Source organism: Puma concolor, chromosome C1 (assembly GCF_028749965.1).
Source record: "Puma concolor isolate L17-30 chromosome C1, mPumCon1.1.hap2, whole genome shotgun sequence".
Classification (NCBI taxonomy): domain Eukaryota; kingdom Metazoa; phylum Chordata; class Mammalia; order Carnivora; family Felidae; genus Puma; species Puma concolor.
In genome coordinates, this window is record NC_141674.1 from 128671335 (window position 1) to 128683778 (window position 12444).

At 39.4% G+C, this 12444-nt stretch overlaps 1 protein-coding gene across 4 annotated transcripts in view; it reads left to right on the top strand.

The window, feature by feature from the left end:
- Positions 1 to 12444, top strand: part of THSD7B (thrombospondin type 1 domain containing 7B) — a 1494436-nt gene that overhangs the window by 224717 nt on the left and 1257275 nt on the right. For 2 of the 4 annotated variants that reach the window (XM_086718479.1, XM_086718481.1), the window contains exon 2: positions 727 to 852. The exons of the other annotated variants lie outside the window; for them this stretch is intronic. The gene's annotated coding sequence lies outside the window, so the exon portion shown is untranslated. The remainder of the gene's footprint in view (positions 1 to 726; positions 853 to 12444) is intronic. 4 annotated transcript variants of the gene reach the window in all.

Below are 12444 nucleotides of genomic sequence, written 5' to 3' on the forward strand. Positions count from 1 at the left end.
AATGTGACCATGTCTTGTTATTTTATGTTTTGCATTTACTGGGGTGCTTGTTCCAGAGTCAGAATCCGACACACATTTCTTCACTGATTGTTTATTCCCCGAGTTGGACCATTCCATTACTCAGTCTGGGCAGTGGTGTCACTTAGCCCCTCTGGTTGACTTGATTACCTTATTTATCAAATGGGTATAGTAATTTAAATGAACAGACAATTAACTAAATTCTTACTGTATGTCAAGAATTTTGCAAAGCTTTGGGTGGGGATATAAAGATGGTTAGATAGATCTGGTCCTTGCCTTAGGGGAGCACACAATGGTAGAACTTGATAAAGGAGAAGTTCTAAAAGAGCAAAGATACTTATAATAAAGGGCTATGCAACATATGGAAACATGGAGCAGACCAACAGATTTTGCTTGCAAGAATCGGAAAAGTTCACCAATACCTTCTCTCTTCACCTCAACCTTGTGTTACGAGATGCCAGTGAGATAATGCAGTGAAAATGTGGGAAAAATTAGAAAGGAGTACATATGAACACACTAAGTGGATGGTATTGTGATTTGGGGGGCTTTGGAGAGGGGTCAGAGAAGACAATGATGGCTGGGAAGTGAAGGGGAGCAGTCACACTTTCTGATGAACCAGTACATTTTACACAGAGAAAATTCAGGTCCATGGCTATAGGCCGTATGAACTATAGCCATCCAGCTTGTAAATTTAACTTTTTGTCACAGGAATGGCCAAACCTGTTGATTCCGTTAATGCAGTTGATAGCTTTGTGTGTCCTAGGAAGTTAATCACCATTATCTGTCCATTGGAAGAAGGTGGCTGGGAAGGCCAGTGATAGAAGAGCAGATAAGGTATTGGTGGGAATTGGACCTTTGAAATGGGTTCCCCCGTTCCAAACCCGTATGGGAAACTCATAGCAATGGTGGGCCATGTCTTGTTAGACTGATGAACCCTGATGGGCTGGTGAGAGATTCTCTTTTCTCCCCTTGTGCCATGCATCCTGGAATCACAGATATTTAAATAGTGTATTGTTTTGAAATAAGTACTTTGGAAACATGAACAGCTGCTGTAATGAAAACACAGTGTTCAGAGAACTATTACTTGCTTAGGATTCATAATAGTGTGGGTCCAAGGACATTGCCCAGAACAGAATGACTGTGTATGGTGAAAGTCTGACTGACATCATCCCGGGAGGCATTCCTAGGAACAACAACAACAGGAGCAAAAAACCCTTTGTATTAATTTCTGTGATGTACTTGACACTTGGTTCTCCCCAAACTCAAGAGGGTCATCCAACCTAACCTAGAGCTGAGAGGGAGAGGAAAAAGTGACTACAGGGCACCCTCTGGTGGTAAGGCAGGCCCACTACAGTCCATGACCTGAGTCCAAGCCCCTGTGGGAAGGAAACCTGGACATCTCAGATTTTTAGTATCTCAGATGTGGAGGAACATCTTCTGTCTTCTAAGAAATATTCTAAGGATCTTCTTGCTGTGTTGTGTAGCAATAAAACAGGCAGGCACTGTGGAGTCTTCCATAAATAAATCATTATTAGTGTGAAACTGATCCAAGAAGAGCTCCACTGTAAATCACTGTGACACATGGCTAATTCAGCCAGAGCCCCCCCATCTTACACAACCATCTCTCCGGTTCCTTCTTTGCTTCCTCTGCTTCGCCAACATTAACCAGCAAGGGGTACTCTTTCTTTGAAGTTGAATCTGTATTATACTGCCGTGGAAACAGCAGTAATTGTGGTACCCCTAAACCATTAGTGGGCTCTCCTCTTTGTGGCACTCTGATAGGAAGAGGAAGGCTGGAAAGGAAATCATTCAAATGATCAGTTGTCATCTCTCCCCAGGAGGGATGTCTTCACTATCCATCAATGCACAGATGTTGTATTGTTGTTGACATAAGTGCCTTGAGTGACAAAGGGCCTGTGATCTCAGGGATCATGACTGGAGCTGTCCTCAGCTCAATTTCACAGTATTCCATGTGATGCCTTAACTGAAGCACCTTAAGCATGAGGTGAGGTCATATAAATGGCAGCACCTCAGTACTGCCTAGTTTTGTCTCTGGCTAAAGCTGAGTGAGAACCCCAGGCCAGCTGGCAACATCGGCCATTCAGCAGGACAGACGTTCCCAGTCTGTGCCTGGATGTCCTTTTAGGCTGATCATTTGTGTGTCGTGTCCCAGGAGTAAAGCTGGACCAGATAATAAAGTATCTGGCATGCCCACTTTGCAAATGACTGGGACAGACTTGTTTTTATTGGAGCAGAAGTCTGAGACCACAAGTCTCACCACAAGTTCACCCGCAGCTTGAATCTGTGGTGGTGGTGTGTGTGAGGGTTTCATGCCTGCGCTTTAGCCACGAGGTTCTTTGTCACCTCATGAGTCCTTCAAAGTCATTCTTTTGTGATAACAAAGGGTAAATAGTGGCTCATAGTGGATTTACCCTCACACAAGTTTTGCTGTCAGAACCCCTAGATCCTCTGAGTAGCACTGGGTGAGTCAGGGAGATAGAGAGGACACAGCCATTCCTGATGGTGCAGTCCCCTGCAGCAGAAACAAGTAGAGAAACAACTCTGTGGACCCCAGAGGAAGACTCCACCTCACTTGAAGCAGAGTATTTGGTGTGTGCCTCCTCATAGGCAGTCTGGAAGGATCTACTCCAAGCCTGTTTTGCTCAGGCCCAATGATTTCTTTTGAGCCGTGAGGCAGGGGTGGACCTCATAGACAGATGGTGAGCTCCAGTTAGGAGATACCCCAGAGAGAATTAAATCAGCAGTTTTTTTACTTTTTCTTTTCTTTTCTTTTCTTTTTTTTTTAAAGAATCCAAGTACTTCAAACATTTCATTAATGTATAGTACACACTTTTAAGTAAAATATATAACCCCAATGTCAGTGATAGTCACATTGCAAACCCATTCTATAACCCATTAAGTTTTAAATTTTCTATATTTTTCATATTCAAAGAGCTCCTGCCCAGTATGTACTGGAAATCACCATGTCAGAACACTTGTTTTCTTATTTTTATTTTTTGGGGTTGGGGGAGAAGGGCAGAAGGAGAGAGAGAGAAAATCCCAAGTAGGCTCCATGCTCAGTGCAGAACCTGTTGCAGGGCTCACTCCTACAACTCTGGGGTCGTGACCTGAGCTGAAATGAAGAGTCAGATGCTCAACCTACTGAGCCACCCAGGCACCCCAGGACACTTGTTTATAACTTAAAGGCCTCTCAGAGTCATCAAAGGGAAACATAAGGAGGTAACCTGTCAGGGGTGTACTAGTCTTCAAAGGGATTTTCCCGCTGTGCTTTTGAAGAACATTCCATCACTTTTGAGAAAGTTCTTTCCCTGGAAACCCTCAGGAAAATCACTCATTGAAAAAATTCCTTTGTCAATGCCCATGGATGGGTGGGGGGCTTGTGCAGAGTATGTTGAGTGAGCTGCTCTACGTTGTAATCTATTGTAGACATTTGATTATCTCTAGGCATTAGACCCTCTGATAAAGTTGCTAGATAGCACTAGATGACAATGGTTTCTTTTGACTCCCCAATAAAGATCACCCTGTGCATTGATTACTCATGTTGACAACTCTGAATGCTGCCGTTCAGCTGGGTACCTGGTTTACACCCAGAGCAAAAAAATGGACTCACTCAATGGGATACTGTGAAAATGAGGGACATGACCAGTAAGAAGAGATGTTCATTAGAGAGAGACAGACAGAGAGAGAGAAAGATGCTCTTTGATGTTGAAATTTCAATTTGACAGACCATTCAATATTGCTCTTCTAGATTTGCACTAAGTGAGGCCCGAACTGAGAGTCTAGGGATGCTCGGGTAGGTGCTCCTGTACCATCTCATCTGAGAAAGCCCAAGGGCAAAACTCAGCTTTGTAACATACTTAGCTGGGTGCTCATCAGTTGCTCTTATTTGGGACGTTGCATCAATTCATTCAACAAATAATTATTGAATACTTACTATGTGTCAGGCAGTGGGGATATGAGAGTGAACAATTATTTAAATTTATCTACTCAGATATTTTGTTTTAAATATTTATCAAAGTAATAAATAGTAAAGAAGATCTTAGTGATGGCAAGAAGCAGTCTTTTATGTGATCATTACCCCTTCCCAGTCCCAGAATTGACCTGTTTATGGTTTAATGCTTCTGGTGATTATCTCTGTAGTATATGTTATACCTCTATTTCTTGATTTATGAGCACTAGGTTATATTTTTACATTTACACTATAAAAAATGAGTAATTGGGTCATTTATACCATGGTCACCTATTCTTACCTCTCTTCTTCCTGCTTTCCCTCAATATTTGATAATAATTCTTACCAAATTATTATTATTATTCCTATTATTAGTTTCCTTCTCACCTCAAACCAAGGAGAAGGATCACCACTCAGAAAAAGTGGAGGTCTCTACCAGAAGGAGAGACTGGCAAAGGTTTTGTCCTTTAAGTACCAAATTTCTCTGAGTGTCCTTGTGAATGTTGTTTGTAGTCACTCTCTGAGGTCCTGGATTCTAGATCTGTGGCTCCCATTTCACCTTTCTTGTGTAAGCTGATGGCTGACTTAGAATCCTTACCTGAGGGTGTATATATTTACCTGAATTATTGCCAATAATATGGAACTACAGCTTCCCCTGAAATGCATCATATATACTGAAAACCTTTTCTTTCAAAGTTTGGATGGGCTGTTCCAGGTCTTTGGGGATAGGGGGATGATGGAAACCTCCTCAACTCCAAAAACTCAAATTCTCAAACTCTTTTACAAACCAAATAATTTCCCCTCTGTTGCTCTCACTCCCTCACCCTTACTAAGCCATGCTCTCTAGTTCCCCAATGGTTGACTCTTCTCCCAGTCCAAGATGGCCAGGAGATTGATCTCTGGTGCCAATTTTGATCAGTAGTTAGTAGTGGGTTCCATGATGCTGTGAAGAATGAGATTTCCTTAGGGAATAACCCAATGATTGATTCCCTAACATCCATTCCAGTTAAGGTGAATGAGTCTAAAGCATCTCCTTCCCTGGACAGTGAATAATTTAGGAAAGGGCAAGCAACCTACCTTTGAATACTGTGTTGTGAAAAGAAGCCTGCTGATGGTTTCAGGGAAAGCTAACTTTTCTCCTACAAGTGGGGAAGTATGATCTGTCTGTATCCTCTGGACCTTGTCATCTTGGATATGATTTCTGCTACAGCCATCTTGCAACTGGAATGAATATTAAGCCAACTTTGAGGATGGCAAAAGAGACAGATGGAGAGAAATGGGGTCCTTGACAACTCCATTGAGCTACTGAATCAACCAACCCTCAATCCACCCCCATTCTGGCCCTCTAGACTTTCTATTATGTGAGAGAATACATTTCCATATTGTTTAAGCCAGTTTGAGTCAATGTTTCTGAAATCAGAGCAATTGATAGGATTTCTGAAGTCATTTCTGGAATCAGTGGGAAAGGGGCTGTGATTGATTAGCTGTGTCTGTCAATGATGCAGATGTAGACATTTATGAACTTATGCTCTTTAGCTCCTCCCTAGGACCTTGTATAGGCCTCCTCTATTGTGTTTGTTTTGCTTTTATTACTACCCAGAATAGTATTTTTTAATTGAGATATAACTAACATGTAACATTCTATTTGTTTCTGGTGTACAATATAATGATTTGATACTTGTATATATTGAGAAATAGAACCATAATAAGTGTAGTTAACATCCATTACCACATGTAGTTATTTCATTTTTTGTTTTGGAAACTTTTAAGATTTATTCTCTTAGCAACTTTCAAACATGCAATATAATATTATTGACTATAGTAACCTTGCTCTAGATTATATCCTCAGGGCTTATTTATTTTATAACTGGAAGTTTATACCTTTTTCTAACCTTCACCCATTTTGCTCACCCCTACTCCCTGCCTCTGGTAGGGAGTAACCACCAACATGTTCTCTGTGCCTTTGAGTTCAGTTTTTATTTTAGATTTCACCTTTAAGTGAGCTCAGACAGTATTTGTCTTTCTTTGTCTGGCTTATTTCACTTAGTATAATGTTCTCAAAGTCCATCCATGTTATTGCAAATGGCAAGATTTCCTTCTTTTTTATGGCTGAATAGTATTCCATTCATCTTTATCCATTAATGGACATTAATGGACACTTAGGTTGCTTCCATGTCTTGGCTGTTATAAATAATGTTGCAATGCACATGGGAGGGCAGTGCATCTATTTCTTTAAGTCAGTGTTTTTGTTTCCTTCCATTAAATACCCAGAATTGGAATTGTTGGATCAAAGAGTAGTTCTTTATTCATTCACTCATTCATTCATTCATTTCACTCAGAAAACTCCATACTGTTTTCCATAGTGGCTGCACCAATTTACATTCCTACCAACAGTGCACAAGAATTCCCTTTTCTCCACATCCTCACCAATACTTGTTATTTCTTGTCTTTTTGATTAGAGCCATTATGACAGGTATGAAATGACATCTCATTGTGGATTTGATTTGTGTTTCCCTGATGATTAATGATATTGAGCATCTTGTCATACACCTGTTGGCCATCCATGTCTTCTGTGGAAAAAGGTCTATTCAGATCCTTTACCAATTTTTTAATAGGAATTTTTTTGGTGTTGTGTTATATAAATTCTTTATGTATTTTGGATATTAATTCTTTATCAGATATATGATTAATATATTTTCCCTTTTAGTAGGTTGCCTTTTCATTTTGTTGATCATTTCCTTTACTGTGCAAAAGCTTTTTAGTATAATGTAGTCTTATTTATTTATTTATTTATTTATTTATTTATTTATTTATTTATTTATGTAAAGCTATCTTTTAAATATGCCAGTGGTTTTATATTCTAATGTTTATTTATTTATTGAGAAAGAGAGCATGAGCAGGGGAGGGGCAGAAAGAGAGCAGGCAAGAGAGAATCCCAAGCAGGCTCCATGCTGTCAGCACAGAGCCCAGTGCGGGGTTCAGTCTCCTGAACTGTGAGATCATGACCTGAGCCAAAATTAAAAGTCGGACACTTAATCTACTGACCCATCCAGCTGTCCCTCCACTTATTTATTTTTCCTTTGGTGTCAAATCTAAAAAATCACCACCAAGACTGACGTCTTGCATGACTGCCCATAATTTTTTCTAGGAGTTTTATGGTTTTAGGTCTTATGTTTAAGTCTTCAATCCATTTTGAGTGTTTTTTTTTTTTTTTTTTTTTTTTTGTCTATGTTGCAAGATAGTAGTCTAGTTTCATTCTTTTGCAGGTGGTTGCCCAGTTTTCTCAAAACCATTGATTGAAGAGACTGTCCTTTTCCCAGTGTGTATATATATTGGATTTTTTGTCACAAATTAGTTAACCATATATGTGACTTTCGTTTTTGTTTGTTTGTTTTTTTCTGGGCTCTCTGTTCTGTTGATCTGTGTGTCTATTTTTATGTCAACACCATACTGTTTTGATTACTATAGCTTTGTAGTGTAGTTTTATTTTTTTAATTTTTTTAATATGAAATTTATTGTCAAATTTGTTTCCATACAACACCCAGTGCTCATCCCAACAGGTGCCCTCTTTAATGCCCATTACCCACTTTCTCCTCCCCCCCCACCCCCCCACCCCCCCATCAACCCTCAGATTGTTCTCAGTTTTTAAGAGTCTCTTATGGTTTGCCTCCTTCCCTCTCTAACTTCCCCCCCCCTTCCCCTCCCCAATGGTCTTCTGTCAAGTTTCTCAGGATCCACATAAAAGTGAAAACATATGGTACCTGTCTTTCTCTGTATGACTTATTTCACTTAGCATCACACTCTCCATTTCCATCCACGTTGCTACAAAAGGCCATGTTTCATTCTTTCTCATTGCCATGTAGTATTCCATTGTGTATATAAACCACAATTTCTTTATCCGTTCGTCAGTTGATGGACATTTAGGCTCCTTCCATAATTTGGCTATTGTTGAGAGTGCTGCTGTAAACATTGGGGTACAAGTGCCCCTATGCATCAGCACTCCTGTATCCCTTGGGTCAATTCCTAGCAGTGCTATTGCTGGGTCATAGGGTAGGTCTATTTTTAATTTTGTGAGGAACCTCCACACTGTTTTCCAGAGCGGCTGCACCAGTTTGCATTCCCACCAACAGTGCAAGAGGGTTCCCGTTTCTCCACATCCTCGCTAACATCTATAGTCTCCTGATTTGTTCATTTTGGCCACTCTGACTGGCGTGAGGTGATATCTGAGTGTGGTTTTGATTTGTGTAGTGTAGTTTTAAATCTGGGGTTTTTAAAATCTGTAGTTTTAAATCTAGTGTAGTTTTAAATACCTCTGTCTTTGTTCTTCTTTCTCAAGATTCTTTTGTCTATTCAGGCTTTTTGTAGCTCTAATACAAATTTTAGAATTATTTGTTCTAATTCTGTGAAAAATGCCATTGAGATTTTGATGGAGATTTCATTGAATCTGTAGATGCCTTTGGGTAGTATAGACATTTCAACAACATTAATGCTTCTAATCCATGAACAAAGAATATATTTCCATTTATTTTTGTTTTCTTCAGTTTATTTCATCACTGTCTTATGGTTTTTAGGGTATAGGTCTTCCCCTTCATGGTTATATTTATTCCTAGGTGTATTATTTTTTTTTCATGCAATTGCAAATGAGATTGTTTCCTTAATTTTTCTTTCTGATAGTTCATTATTAATGCATAGAAGCGCAAGAGATTTTTGTATGTTGACTTTATGTCCTGCAATTTTACTGAATTCCTTGATTAGCTCTAATAGCTTTTTGGTGGAATCTTTGAGGTTTTCTATATCTAAAATCATGTCATCTGCAAATAGTGGAAGTTTTATTTCTTCTTTCTAATTTGGATGCCTTTTATTACTTTTTCTTGCCTAAATGTTCTGTCTAGGACTTTCAGTATTATATTGAATACAAGTGGTGAGAGTGAATATCCTTGTCTTGTTCCTGATCTTAGGGGAAAAGCTGAAAACTTTTCATTGTTGAGTATGGTGTTAGCTGTGGGCTTGTCATAAATGGCTTTGATTATGTTGAGAGTCTTTATCATAATTGGATGTTGAATTTTGTCAAAATCCTTTTCTGTGCCTTGAGATGATTATATGATCTTCACCTTTTATTTTGTTAATGTGGTATATCAGATTGATTTGTGGTTGTTGAACCATCTCCCCATCTCTGAAATAAATCTCAATCTTGGTGTATGATCCTTTTAATGAATTGTTGAATTCTGTTTGGTGATATTTTGTTGCAGATTTTTGCATCTATGTTCATCAGGGATATTGGCCTGTAATTTTGTTTTCTTGTGGTGTCCTTGTCTGGTTTTGATATCAGGATAATGCTGGCCTTGTAAAATGAATTTGGAAGGGTTCCCTTTTCTTCTATATTTTAAGGTGGATATGGCAATTATTACATAAAATGAGTTTCCTGCCTTTGTGTCTCATTCTATGCTTTAGCTTCCTGAAATGCCTAACCCATTCTACGCTTCACTTTTTCTGTTCCTTTCGACTTCTATGGGTACTGACCTTTTGCTTATTCCATTCTTATGATCTTCCTCTTCTCCAGTGTAGGAATTTAAAAGTCCCCCTGGGAGATCAGACAGGCCCACAGCACACTGCAATCTGTGGAAGCACCAGATGTGTGGTGTTGACAAGACCACATGGGGGGACAGATGTATCTGATTGCTGCAAGTGTGATTGCATCAGTTGCTAAGGCTGCACTGGCTGACCTGAGGGGCAGAGTCTCTCCCTGCTCTGGCCTCCACTGATCTGTGGGTAGCCCTCCAGAAGCTGTATGCTTGGTTAAAGAGGATATACTCTTTGTGGAGAGGAAGAGCTTTCCTTTAGTCAAGGATACACAGTATACTGACCTGAAAAAACACAGCGTTTGGGCTCATCTACTGACATTACTATGAACCTTTCTTAATTCCTAGAGTCCTCAGTGCATTTTCTAGGTCCATAAACAAGAATGGTAAAAGGATGAGTGGAAACAATGGGGCTGCTATTTCTCAGATTTCATTTTTCATTTAACTTGGAAACAAGTTGTAGGGACTCAACCTGTGTTGCTTGTAAATTCAACCAAGAATAAAATGGATAATACACAGAGGTGTAGCTTGTGGAAGAATTCATGGTGCCCTCAGCAACAGACTTATACTTTTTTTTCCTCCTGTTTGCTAATTGATTAAAAAATATGTATGTATTGCAAAGTTCATTTATTGATTGAGAGAAGAGTGAAAAGGATAGCTTCTCTAATTAAAACCGATTGGAGCTGTGAAAGTTTAATTAATTGGATGCATGTCACTTCATTTCCATGTTATGTTGTGCACAGTGCTCTGTTTTCATAATTAACGTGTTGTGTCAGGGTGGTGGGTGTCTTTCTAATTAACAGTCTGAAGGAAAAGTGATATATGGGCCTGCTGAATAGGCAGAGTAGGTGGAAAGAGAAGTCCCAGCCGGAATCCACATTTTCTGTTCCCAGTGGTCGATTTCTTGCCATTTTATCACCCTTTGTGCAGTAAATGAGGTTTTGGTGGATCTTCCTAGAGACTGCTCTTTGTTTACTTCCTGGATGTTTCTCCATCAGAGGACAGGGAGGCTGGATGACACTTCCAGAGAGTGCAGGGTGAAGACTGTCACCAGGTGAGGAAGAGTGACTACGCCCATTCTCTCCTATGAACTCCCTCACCATTCACTGCAATTGTTCCTTGCTGGGCAACCCTCTTAGGCAGGACAAACTTTCACTGAGTGTCCAGTCTGTGCAAGGTATTGTGATAGGTGAGTGGCTTTGAGCCCAGACTCCACCTTCTTACTAGACATGTGACCTTGGGGGAAATTACCTAAGTTCTCTGTGCCTCAGTTTCCCCATTTATAAAATGGGACTATTAAAACCTTCTTAGTCATGGTGTTGTGGGGCTTAAATGAAATAATGTAGATGGCATTTTTAGTACAGTATTGTCAGCCTATTGTTATTGAACAATTCTGTCTCTTTCCTATATAGTTTTTTGTTCCTTATTTTTAAATCTTTATTTGAATGGTCCTTTTATAGATTGCAACTCCTAACTGACATCACCCCTGTGTCTTCTTCCTTAAATCCATACTCTTTTGGAAACATAATTTTCTTTCCTAAAATGAAAAGTTGATTATATGGATATTTTGCTAAGACCTTAAAGGCAGCCTCCTGCTCAGATGATGTTTCAACTCTGTGGTACAGGAATTCCAAGCCCAATAAGCTAGCCCAGACATCTACTTGGCCAGCCTCACCTATAGCTCCTCATTTCCTCAGCCATCCATGCATTGCCCACACACCCCAATCCTCAGTCTCCTTCATAGCTGAGCACAGCCTGCTCTTTTCCTATTCTGTTTAGAAGTCTCCCTTTCTCAGAAAAGCAAACATCCTACTAGTTTTTTCACATTCAGCTCACATGTCTCCTTTTTGAAGTCCGCTCTCCTTCCACAGCATTATTTTTTTGTTTGAGTGTCTCTTCCTGCCTAGACAGGAAGTTCCTCTATTCTGGAGCTGTGTCTTAGTCATCCTTGCATTCTAGTGCCTACCAAGAGTGTAGTGTGGAGCAGGCTTTTAATGATTGTTCAAAGACGGACACAAAGAGCAAAAGTTTTGCTTCGTGTGGAATAACTGTTTAATATCTGCCTTCTGCAAGACTGTTGGCTTCATTCAGGCAGGGGACATTTCTGTTTTGTTCAGCATTGTTCCCTGTTGCTTGGCACATGACAGGTGCTCAATAAATAAATAAAATTGGCATGTCACCTGGTCTATATGCCTCATAGGTTGTGAGGACAAATTGATGATGAGTATAAAAGTCCTTAAAGTTTAAAAATGATTGAAAATGAAGCAAAATTATTTACAACAGAACAATAATTGCTATTGATGTTATTGCCATGATACATGTTGTTATTGCTGAAAGATGTGCCCTTCCCCTTTTGGAGTAGATTTCCTGAGTAGCATGTTCTCTGGATCCTTCTTTATGTTGTCATCACAACTGGGGGTGACCTTTTAATCATCGGAGAGGGATCCTGACAGCCAATACTGTTCAGCCAATACTGCAACTTAGCTGCTTGTGAGACTCATCTTATCCCTTAAAAAACAAAAAACAAAAAAAACCTATAACCTTCTGTCTTTCCTATAATATGCTATTTTCCTACCTCAGTGACATGTATGATAAATAATGCATACTGGTAATTTTAGAAAATCATTTTATTTTCAGGCACTTTTTATATAGAATCTAATCAATATTTATACTTATTCAAGGGATTTTCTTTCTCTGTTTTTTTTTTTTTCCATTACAAGGGTTTTCTCTTCTTATAAATGTTTGACCTTGTATCAATTCACAAGTCTTTCCTCTAGTGTAAAACCTAGAAAACAAAACCCAGCCATAAAGATTGTCTCCACACTCCTCACTAATCAGGAAGTGCTTACAGGAAATGGGCCCAATCCCATGTTCCAT